This window comes from Cydia fagiglandana, chromosome 12, assembly GCF_963556715.1.
Source record: "Cydia fagiglandana chromosome 12, ilCydFagi1.1, whole genome shotgun sequence".
Lineage (NCBI taxonomy): Eukaryota > Metazoa > Arthropoda > Insecta > Lepidoptera > Tortricidae > Cydia > Cydia fagiglandana.
In genome coordinates, this window is record NC_085943.1 from 18,033,624 (window position 1) to 18,045,215 (window position 11,592).

The window sequence follows — 11,592 nt, forward strand, 5'->3', positions numbered from 1 at the left end:
CTCCCAGCCGCCGGTACCGATGCCAAAGCACTCCATGTCGCGCTTGCAGGAGTCCTTGAATCTTAGCATCGGGCGCCCCACAGGTCTTTTTGCGTATGCTATCTGACCCATCAGCACTTGGCGTGGTAACCTTTCTGGGTCCATACGGTGTACATGGCCCAGCCAACGCAGTCTCCTCTGTTTGAGAATCGCCGTAATGCTGGTGATGCCTATCCTCGCAAGAACTGCCTTATTTGTCATCTTATCCTTCCATGTCACTCCCAGTATAAGTCTCAGGCAACGCATGTGAAAATGTACCTAAAGACGAAACGGGAGCTAAATACCGGAATGGTATGGCACCATCTTTTCAGCGAAGGCACCAGCGCTTACAATTATTAACGTCGCTCCAATATTATTGCGGCGCTATGCGACGTAAGCAGCCGCCATAAGGTACCTTTTGTCGTGGAACGTCACATAACTTTACTATTTCATATCTAGTGAATCTCTAATTAATTTGCGGCGCCAGCCGCCATAAGGTGCCTTTTAACATGGAACGTCACATATCTTTACTATTTCATGTCTAGTGCATATCTAATTCATTTCCCGAATCGAGCCGTCTATTTGATGTAGCGATCCATAAACGCGTATCCCTCAACCTAGCCAAACTATAATCGTTGTAGAAAACGTCAATCGAAACTTAAATAATGCAAGGAAATTTTGCCATACATTTTCATGTCATCTGTTATGTTTATGTCACCCCCGATACATTATTAGTTTTTTATAGTCGATGAACGATTGTCAACTTGGCTGGACCCCCCAGCCATGTTTGTTTGCTACATTGTGGTAAAAAACACTTTCCGGAACCATCTACAGCTAAAATTACACTAATGGTATCTTATCCATTTTGCCGTGATTGTGATTATAAAGAGTGTCCCAAAAATAACGCAATACCTATTTGAATGTAATGGAAAACAATATTTTTTCGTTATAATTTTATTTTGCATTGCATAAATTCGGCTGATTCGATATTGCAATTTGAACGGCTTGTTTTTGGATGACCAGTGGAATGACCATCATGAATCGATCCACTCTCCCTAAATTTTGCAATCAGCCTTCTCACAGTTAACGTTAAAAGTAAAATCAATATTCCGACCATATATTGCAAGAAATTTTCGAAATATGCTTGCCAAACTTTCATTACTTTTGAAATAATGTTCAATAATGAAAACCCGTTCTTTCGTATAACCCGCCTTTTATTACCCTAAACATTCAGTTGTCAAATGTTTTTTTAAAGGTTGCCAGCACAAAAATGCAAAAATAGCGGCAAATTCAAATCTTGATTTCTTTTTGGAACATCCTTTAACAGGTTATAATATTTTTTAGGTTATAATAGTTATTGTTTGCCTGAAAACGATTTGTCTGATGGTTATCTTAGGTCATATCGCAAGCAAAATAAAATGTAATTAACCCTGATTAATAATATAATGAGATTAAAGTTGATGAATTAGTTATGACGGGTGTGCGAGTTATCAGACCACATGACGAGTATAAATGAAACATGTGCATGTAAAGTGTAAGAGCATCCGGATGGCGACTGCAGCAGCGTTGCGAAGCCATGTCGCATGCAACCTTCTTATTGCGACAACAATGCGGCACAATATCAGGCAGTCTACTCGTAGCATAAGTTGCGTTCTGGCGCGCGAGTTCATACTTGAAGTCGCGCTAGATGTATGGAGTCGAGCGCGATAACGCAACTCAGGCAACTGATCAAAGACAGTGACATCGTCCGCGTCAACTTTGCAAAAGCCATCGCCGCAGTCGCTATTCGACTTCTTCGATTACTTTTTACGAACTTGATTAAAGAAAAGTAACCTAAAAATTACCCTTTATTCGGTTAAGGACAGATTCTGGTTACGGCAGATTCTGTTTACGGCAAATTCGTGGAAGGTTCGAGTTAGGGCAGAAATTGGACAGTCGCAACTAAAAACTATAAGAATGATCGACATTCCATTTCCAACTGCAGCTGCAATACTGTTCATTTTACTATGGAAACGCGTCGCTGTCATTGTCAATTTCCATCTATAGAAAATGAACAGTATTGCAGCTGCAGTTGGAAATGGAATGTCACTTTAACACTTGAAAACACTTAAAACCGAAAAGAGAATAGAGATGATTTTTTTATCTATGTAGATCGACCCGATATTCTGACCTTGTAGTTAGGGAGGCGAGGTAGCTAAATGGCGTAATTCAACGACGCCGTCGAGACCTATCAAAATCGAAAGATAAAATAATTTCGAAAAGAAAAGCTCGTATGGCAAAAACCATTTTAGCGGTGGGTTTGGCGTGTACGGTTTTTCAAAAATGTTAAAAAAAACAGTTACTTGGGCATTCTCGAGCGCGTCAGATATTCATAGGGGAGGTTTATCTCGGTATCCTGAAAGCATATTTTTTTAATCTGACAAAAATGTTGGTGGGTTCTCTTAATCTGACCGAAAAAGGTTTTTTGGTTTCTTTTTTTTCCTTTCTTTCTCCTTGATAAAACGGGGAATTTAAGAATGACAATAAAGCGATAGATACAACCAACGTAAATGTAGATGAAATGTAGTACGAAGTGTATTATTTATTGTATAAAAAAATGAAATGATATAAAAATTGGATTATAATTGTACATTCGAGAAATATACCGTCGGGTCTTTTCTCTCTCTTCAATCGGCGTCATACTGAGGGCACATAGGTCTACGTTAGGGGACCATAAACATATATATATATATATTAGGGTGTACCGAAAATTAATTCCCTTCTACCGCTTCTTTCCCCACCAGCAATGTTGCGAAATAAAGGAAAAATACTGGTAGGACGGCATATTTCCGCGAAGCGCTCAGTCTGTATTACATGTTTATGGCAAATTCCTCTTTTTTGCTTCAATTCTTCACTTCGTTTTGCTTACGGTACGTCCAAAAAACAATTTGAGGATCAACAGGCTATTGAATAATAGACATACATGAAACTGTACATGTTAATAATACTTTTGTATACAGATACGCGTAACTTTTTCCGAGTCCACGAAAATTGTCGAGAAGCTTTAGAAAAAAAAATTTTTTGAGATATAATAAAAGTCACATAATTTAATCATCGTTATTTCATATCAATTTTTTTTAACACCCTCAGTTTTCGAGATATGCTCAAAAAACCGGGAGTTTGAGTTTTTATGATGCTTCAAGTCAAAAAGTTTTAACTTTGGACAAAAATGTAAAGAGACCTTTTTTGTGTAAAATAAAATTACCTTTTTTGTTTATTTAAACTTTTTTTTGTTGTAAAATGTATCGTTCGCGACTTATATGCTGCAACGCGTTCTTAGGAAGACGAAATGGCTCCTCCACACTTCCGGTCATGCGGAAACCGGCAGATTTTGTATTTTTAGTAAGTTTTAGATTATATTCTTCAAGATAAAAAATAAAAAAATCGCGCTCGAGAATGCCGGATTAACGTTTTTTTTTACAAGTTCGCGACCCTATAACTCGGCGGCGTCAAGGACTTATTGTCAGATTAGTTAAATTTAGTCTTTAAACACTAAAATCAACCCCCAATATCTTAATCTGACGCGCTCGAGTATTTCAGACTATCCATTTTTTTTTACTAATCTGATCGTCTATCCTAGGCGCGCGTCACTACATATAGAGCTAAATACTTTACAAGGTTGTTCTATTAGGTCTAAGGTATCTCTCATATCTTAAACTGCCACGCTCGAGTATTGCCGAAAATTCCCCTATTCGCCTCCCTAACCATTGTTTTTAATGATTAAATTATTCGTCTTTTGCGTACCGCGAACACCAAAGTTCGGAAATTGCGGACATCTTTCTCTTTCACTCTAATATGCCTTAATTGGAGTAAAAGAGAAAGATCCCCGCAATTTAGGATTTGGGATTTCGCGGTAGGCCCCCTGGTTGCGGTTGGCCCATAAAAAAAATGTTCAAGGGGCCAAGCGCGTTGGAGGGTCTGCCATCTTTTGACCTGAATCGGAAACATAAATTGCACATTGACACTACGCCAAAGCAAGTGCTGCCCTCTACAGATTACATAAGTTTTCTTATGCATTATAGGTTCTGCCATCTTGTAGGCTACATTGGAAGCTTAAACTTACAAAAAATAAAATTAACATTAAATTTACATTTACACTTCATGCAAATAAACAGGGGGCTCCAGTGCTGCCCCCTACAGTTCATGTACGTCTAGGTCTATGTCCAGAAATGACGTAGTTATGGAGTAAGGGACTAACAAACATTAAAAAACATACAACCGAATTTAGAACCTCATTTTCAGATTTGGAAATCGGTTAAAAATAGCCCACTTAAAAAATGAATACTTTACTCTTTGACACATACTATCCACTTTTATTGATGATTGTATTTCTGCCCTAACACGAATCTGCCATAAAAAGAATCTGCCAGAAACAGAATCTGCCGTAACCAGAATCTGTCCCTAACCGAATAAAGGATAATTACAATGGCTTTTACACGTTGTGGCAGCCAACATGAGCATCACTGGTGGGTAGAGGTGTGCCGTTTTAGAGAAAGTTCTACCTTTACTAACATATTAATGTAGGTAGGTGTGGTGTGAAACAATGAACTTCATCTAAGGAAAATAGGCAACTTATTAGTTTGTTTCTATTAGAATTAGAAAAAGAAGGTAAGCGATCTTGACATGTCTTTTAATTGAAAAACGCTTTTTTTTAATCAGTAACTTATAACAGCAGAAGACTATAAAATGTTCGTATGAGTGTAGTAGCAAATAATTTATTTTCTCGATTTAATTTCTCGGGACATACTACATACGTACGAAATAGCATTTGATAATAACCGGTCGCTTTTCGGTGCAGGAAAACATCGTGAAATCGGCCTAGCCCCTATAAGGCTTAGTAAGTTTGCCGTCTGCCTCTGGGTTGGAAGGTAAGATGGCATTTGCTTTCGTAAAAAAATAGTACCGGAGCGTACTCCAATGCCCCCCGAATGAGTGGTGGCAAAATGCCGGGACAAAGATGATGAGTTACGTGCCGATACATTAGTTAAACAAAAACATTGTAAACAAACTGCAATCCCAAAATGACCTACACAATCTAGGCCAGTACGTTTCTGTCCTAAAAGGACAGTCCTACTAGGTCACATAGGAATCATTTGGTAAAAATGATTGCCGAATAATGAGATAAGGAACATGTCTGCTGTCTGCTTATAGCTGACTTCTACCAACAAACCGCTAGCCATTTAAAGTAATATAGAGATGTATGTATGTATGTAAACACTTTATTGTACATAAGACAGGTTAAATTACAATGGAACAAAAAATATAGGTATATAATATACGAAGGCGAACTTACTTAGATGTTACTGTAGGTACACATTTTATCGGTCTGTACCAACGTCTTAACGTATGTAATACATAGGTTAAGAGTAGCTCCCAAAAAACAAAGCGAATAACACACCAATTCGCTGCTCTGAATTAACAAACCGAAGAATTTGGAAATAAAATCATCTGCGTCTTCGTATTTCTCATCTGTGCCTTCAATAAAATTACATTATTGGCTTTCTGAGTGCGTGTGCAGGGTTGTGTGTAATTTGGTTTACGACTTCATTTTTCCAATAACCAAACACATTTAGTGTGTGGTCTCATTACGGGTGTGCTATTGTTTCTTCAGTTCATTATAATGTGAAGATCGAACATGTTGTTCGAATAATAAGACCTTTTGTTATTATTGACGAGCTGAAATGCCTAAGTGAAACGCCAATTCGATTTATTTACGACATATCACAACATTAATGAAAAGTGGACGCTATGACAAATTTTGTTAGGTGCCTACTATGTACCTGCAGGAAAATTTTATTGACCTTCTAAATTAATCTATAAATCTCTAAATCTATGAATTATAATTGTCTATAAATTGTAAATAAAAGTGGGCTAGCACATGATTAGCGTGACAGTATTTCGCGGCAAGATGGACTACCCGTCCCTCTTTTATTAACATAGAAAAGCCTGTATTTACAATTTATGCGAATATTGTCATAATGCGGTACGTCCCACATAAAAAAGGAAAATATATTAACATTGAAACATTATTTTCCATTTTACAGGTTTCACGAACTTGCAACGGTAAAAATGCATTCCAAACTGACATCTTAAAACGTCGATATCCTTTGACGGGTTCTACTAAGCACGATCTTATCCCAGTTACAGGATACTGTATGATCATGATTCGGCTGGCGACGACGCTCCTTTTATCGCAAATTCCTAACAATATTTCTTCACAGATCTATCCTTAGCTGACAGTAAAACAATTGAGAGGAATATTTTAATTACTTATAAGTATATTTTATTTAAAAGTTTGAAATTTTAATTTTAATTGATAGTAATATATCGTCGAAATTATAAATTTATAAGTAGCCACAATAAACAAAAAACATAATACTGATACTGATTTTAAGGCAAAAGTAACTAACTGTCTGTCTGTTACCTCTTTACGCTGCAACGATTACGTTGAAATTTAATATGGAGATAGTTTGAGTCGCTCTTTTTAGGCTTTAGGAATTTAGTGTGGCAGACAAAGTCGCAGACAGACGCTAATAAGTATTAAGATAATCCAGTATAATAGCCTACTTACAGTAGGTATTTTTGACTCATTATCTTAGGCCGTTGACGCCACGAGGTATCGAGTAATTAGCTTGATAATCAGTTAATTATTCCAGCAATTTGTTTTACTTGCGGGAAAGTAAAATGCAGTATTATTTACATTTAATATGGTACTGCTTCTTCCATAGTATACTGCAGCGAAGCGCGCTTTCGCAAGCGGCGTTTTTCACCGGCAGCTTATCTTAGGTGTCGTACATAATTTCCAGAAAACTTGCGCAGGACTCGACCCGCCAGTTTAACTTGAATTGGACATCCGATTTAAAATCCTTACGGAGACACATAACTCGTCGGATCTTTTGAGGATTTCTGGGGAAAATGAAGTTTTCGCGCCACGTAGGTGCTTTCTGGAGGCAAGCTGCTGGAAAATTTTACGGTTTCAGTTGAACGAACGACTTTAAAGTACAAACCTTGAATTTACCATAAATTATAATGAATAATATAAAGTCATTAAAACTGTAAATATTGAGGCACCAAATCATTATGATCAATAATTATTAGATGAGGTGTTTTAATCTATCGTAGGATAATAGCTATAACATGCATCATCAATGCCTCTTGACGTAAGACGTGCCTACAATATGCGACAGAAATAATGTTGATAGTTTTTATGATTTCCCAATATTGTAAGTTGTAAGTCCATCCTCGCGGAGTAAGTACCTAACTAACGCACTTAATTATAATAAAATTGTAGTACCCAATATCACAGCGATTATTATATAATAGTAAACGATATGCTTGAAATTAAATAATAGGTAATTATTTTGGTTAACCTTAAGGTGTAACATAATAAGATACCCACATAAAAGTTAAGGCTGAATAAATCAACAAAGCCATAGTTTTATTGGTTTATCAGAAATGACTCTACCAAAAAAAGTTTATGGAACAATCCTACTCAAACAGTCAAATCGCACTCCCATTTCGTTAGCAAAACGAAATGTTAATGTAGATGTTCTTACCAAATTGGCCGTTAGGGATAAATCACCGAAATCAAACTTACAATATATATATTTTTCTACTTCAGCACTTCTATTTGTCACTTAAATGACTGCCAATGATACCTATATCTAAATCAAGTTCAACAAAGTACAACAAACTCAGCGCGTGGGGCGCGGCATAGATTAGTAGGCATATCATAAATTATTACTGGTAGTGGAGAGGCCAAGTTGAAGAGTAAGTATAGTAACTTTCGTAAGACTGAAAAGGTTTATTCCGATAAGTGGTATCGTTTAACGCATTCACTGCCACCCTCTTTTCCTGGACATTCACCAGGTGCCGCACTTTGCTGTCACTATATATTATGAACGCGTCTGTGCGTCAAAGGCACAGCGCGAAAGTCACGGTGATGCATATATGCGTCGGTGGCAGTGAATTCGTTAAATCAGCATGGTGGCGATGGCTCTTGTCTTGTGTATAATAATACAACTATTTAGCAGTCATCTTATGAATATTCAATACAATATAGGGAAACTGTTGTATGTTTTCAAAAGGTTAACTTACCTATATATCTTCAAGTTAAATTAATTTACTCTTGTATAAGAACTTATTTAGTTCGATTTTATTTATTATAGTGAGGTAAGCAGTGTCACCCAATGTATGGGACGTGCAAATTTTGGTATCGGATGAATTCACTTGGCACAGATGTAGTATACTAAAGCTAAGCCAATCCAGCCCGGTAGCCAAACGCCATCCAAAGTTACACGCTGCATATCGGCTTCTATTTACCTACCACCTCGAGTTTGGTATCATTTCCAGATAAATCGGGGATAAAGAATTCATTTTTGAGACATTTAATGTACAGTTTAATAGAAAAAAACAAAAATATTGACGAACAAATCAAAATCGGTTTGAATTTTTTTATTCAATTATTAATATTATCAGCCGAAACTACAATTGCTAGAAAGTTGAAATTTGCACACCAGGTTACATTTATAATGTGTACATGAGATAAGAAGCGATTTTGAAAAATTCAACCCCTAAGGGGGTTAAAAAGGGGACGAAAATTTATATGGAGTTCATGTTTTATTTTAAGCTAGAAATTTCAAACTTCGTTAAAAGAAATATTATTAAAATACAAGAAAACTAATTTCAGCGTTTTTGAAAATTTATCCCCTAAGGTGGTGAAATAGGGGTTGAAAATTTGTATGGAGATCAACATTTTTTTCGAGTGTGGGGCTTGAAACTTTTTATATGCGCATATTATTAGAATACAAGAAAAGTAATTTCAGCGTTTTTAAAAATTCATCCTCTATGGGGGTTAAAAAGGAGTTCAAAGCTTGAATCCATTACAAATTACTTTGACTGCCCCCCCTGCCTACCTGCCAGGGGGTGGCGGATGTCTACCGTGCTCAATTAGCTTAGCTTTACGTATATATTATTACATCTGTGCTAAGTGAATTCATCCGATACCAAAATTTGCACCTTATGACACTTCTACTTCCCAGGCTATTATTTTATGTTTTTACTACTACTGTTTTAAGTGTGCAAGCTTTTATTAGGTCGACCTGTATGTAACTAACTATGTAATGGAATCTAAAGCAGGCCACTGACGAGTCTTCCAAATGGATGCCGTTACAATGGATTCATCCAAATGGACGGCATCCTAATATTAAACATTGTACGTTTTTGACATTCACGGACCGATTTTGGATTGCAGCCACGCAATTTGGACTGTTGGAAGGCTCGTCAGTGGCCACCTTAAGGTAACTAATTTAAATATCTTCCAAGGATTGTAGCGTCATGAAAATTGGCAGCTGTATTTAGTTCTGATGACAATACAATAATATGGTACTGTTGAGCTGATCTGATGATGGAGAGGGGAGGTGGCCATAGGAACTCTGTGATGAAACAACCTAATTGTGTTGGGGGTTTTTAGAATTGTCTCGATGAGTATTAGTTGTCTGTCGTAAGAAAAGTACAGTCAGCGATTGAAGCTTGTACCAAAAATGAAATTTTTGGCAAAAACTTATTTATAACCCAATAGAAGTAATTATAATATTTTCCTAGGTGTGATCAAAATCACGGTCACGAAATAGCAAAATTGATAAGATACGAGCAATATTATTGTGTTAAATAAAAGACTACGTGGTTCTGTAGATGATGAAAAATTATAAATTTTGGTCTTTTAGAATCTAATCTACCTATTCGATTTCCTGCAGCCATTTCATTTTCTATCTGGGGGTCTCAAACATATTACTTTTTTTTCAAAATAATTACAACTTTTGAGTTATTTCTGCTCAGAATCACAAGGACTATTGATTGAAGCAAAGAAAACATAGTATAGTCCCTAGTTTGTACCCCCCTGTGTCCCTTGTGTCCCCTGCATACCGTAAAGTCGGTTTACGGACGATAATTTTGCGTGATAACGTCATAAGAGAACATTGATGAATAAGTGGCCGTAACGCATAGACTAGGAATCCTCTAGACGGAGTTTAGAGCAATTATTTCATGCAACCGATATTTATTTGGTATTTGTATATTATATATATCGTTGTCTGAGTACCCACAACACAAGCCTTCTTGAGCTTACTGTGGGACTTAGTCAATCTGTGTAAGAATGTCCTATAATATTTATTTATTTATTTATTTTATTTTTATTTTTAACCGATGCTGCCAAAAATGCGGGGGTGCGCGGGACGAGGTGAGCGAAGTCCCGTGCCGTGATTGGTCCGTTCAAACGACGAACGAGTTCACGGACGTCACACAAAGACACTTTCGACTCGAACATGGAGTAAAATTACCGTATGCGTGGCAGCGGGGGTAGCGCGACTATACTCAGTCTAGAGGATGTTTTGTCTGTGCCGTAACGTTACCATGGAGATCTGTCCACAACGTTACCATGGAGATCCGTCCACAACGTGACACTTTTTCGTGCATGCTACCGGAGTTCATCGATTTATAAGACGTTATCACGTCAAAATTTAGGGTCTCAGTTTTGTGACGGTCCATACAAAATGTATGTGAAACAGGGATGTTGCGGATATTCGCATCCGCATCCGCATCCGCGGAACATCCGCATTATTTTCAACATCCGCATCTGCATCCGCATCCGCATAAAATCGATGCGGAGCATCCGCATGATGCGGATGTCGACCAAATCGGTAACAGGAACGTATTAGCGGCGGCGCCGGCGACGTAAGTGCTAGGTAATTCGTAAAAGTCGGCCAAGTTACTGTTTATTAAATAAAACGCACCTATATTCTTGCTCAAATACTAAACGTTTCGTTTATTTTAAATAAAAAATGCTAAAAACTTTTTTTATTTACAATCATGTAAGAGATAAATAAATTTAAATTACTAAAAGACATAAACAGGAATATAAAACTAAAACTAACTACAATTAAAATAACTAAAACTAAAAATTAAAAATACCTATCAAAATTTGGTGCCTTCGGGAGGGTGCCCAACACGCAAGCAGCGTTCCCGCGCTGGATTGCGATGGCATGCTAAAAATGAAATATTTGACGTTTTTTAAGTACCAAATCTTGACATCCGCATCCGCGGATGTGAAGCTTTAAATATACGCATCCGCATCCGCATCCGCGGATGTTAAAAAATCTGCAGCCGCAACATCCCTGATGTGAAACTACGTCACATAACAGATTTTTTTTCGGACACTTTTTTCCCTTTTGATAAAATGAGTAACGGATTGAGCGCGGCAGTAACGTTAAGAATGTTGCTCATTTTATCAAGGAAATCTATTTAGGTGAATACGTTCTTGGAATTATGTACCTACGTACCTATACGAGGTATGAAGGATAGCAATATGAATCAAATATTATATCTTAATTTAGTGTAAGCGAATTTAGCTACGTTAATTTTATCTGATATATAAATTTATGTAACCCTAATAATAAAATTATTAAAACTAGAAACTAACTCAATAAAAGATATCGATCAGCAAAACAATTTGATTATCGGTGAGTATAAATAACTGGT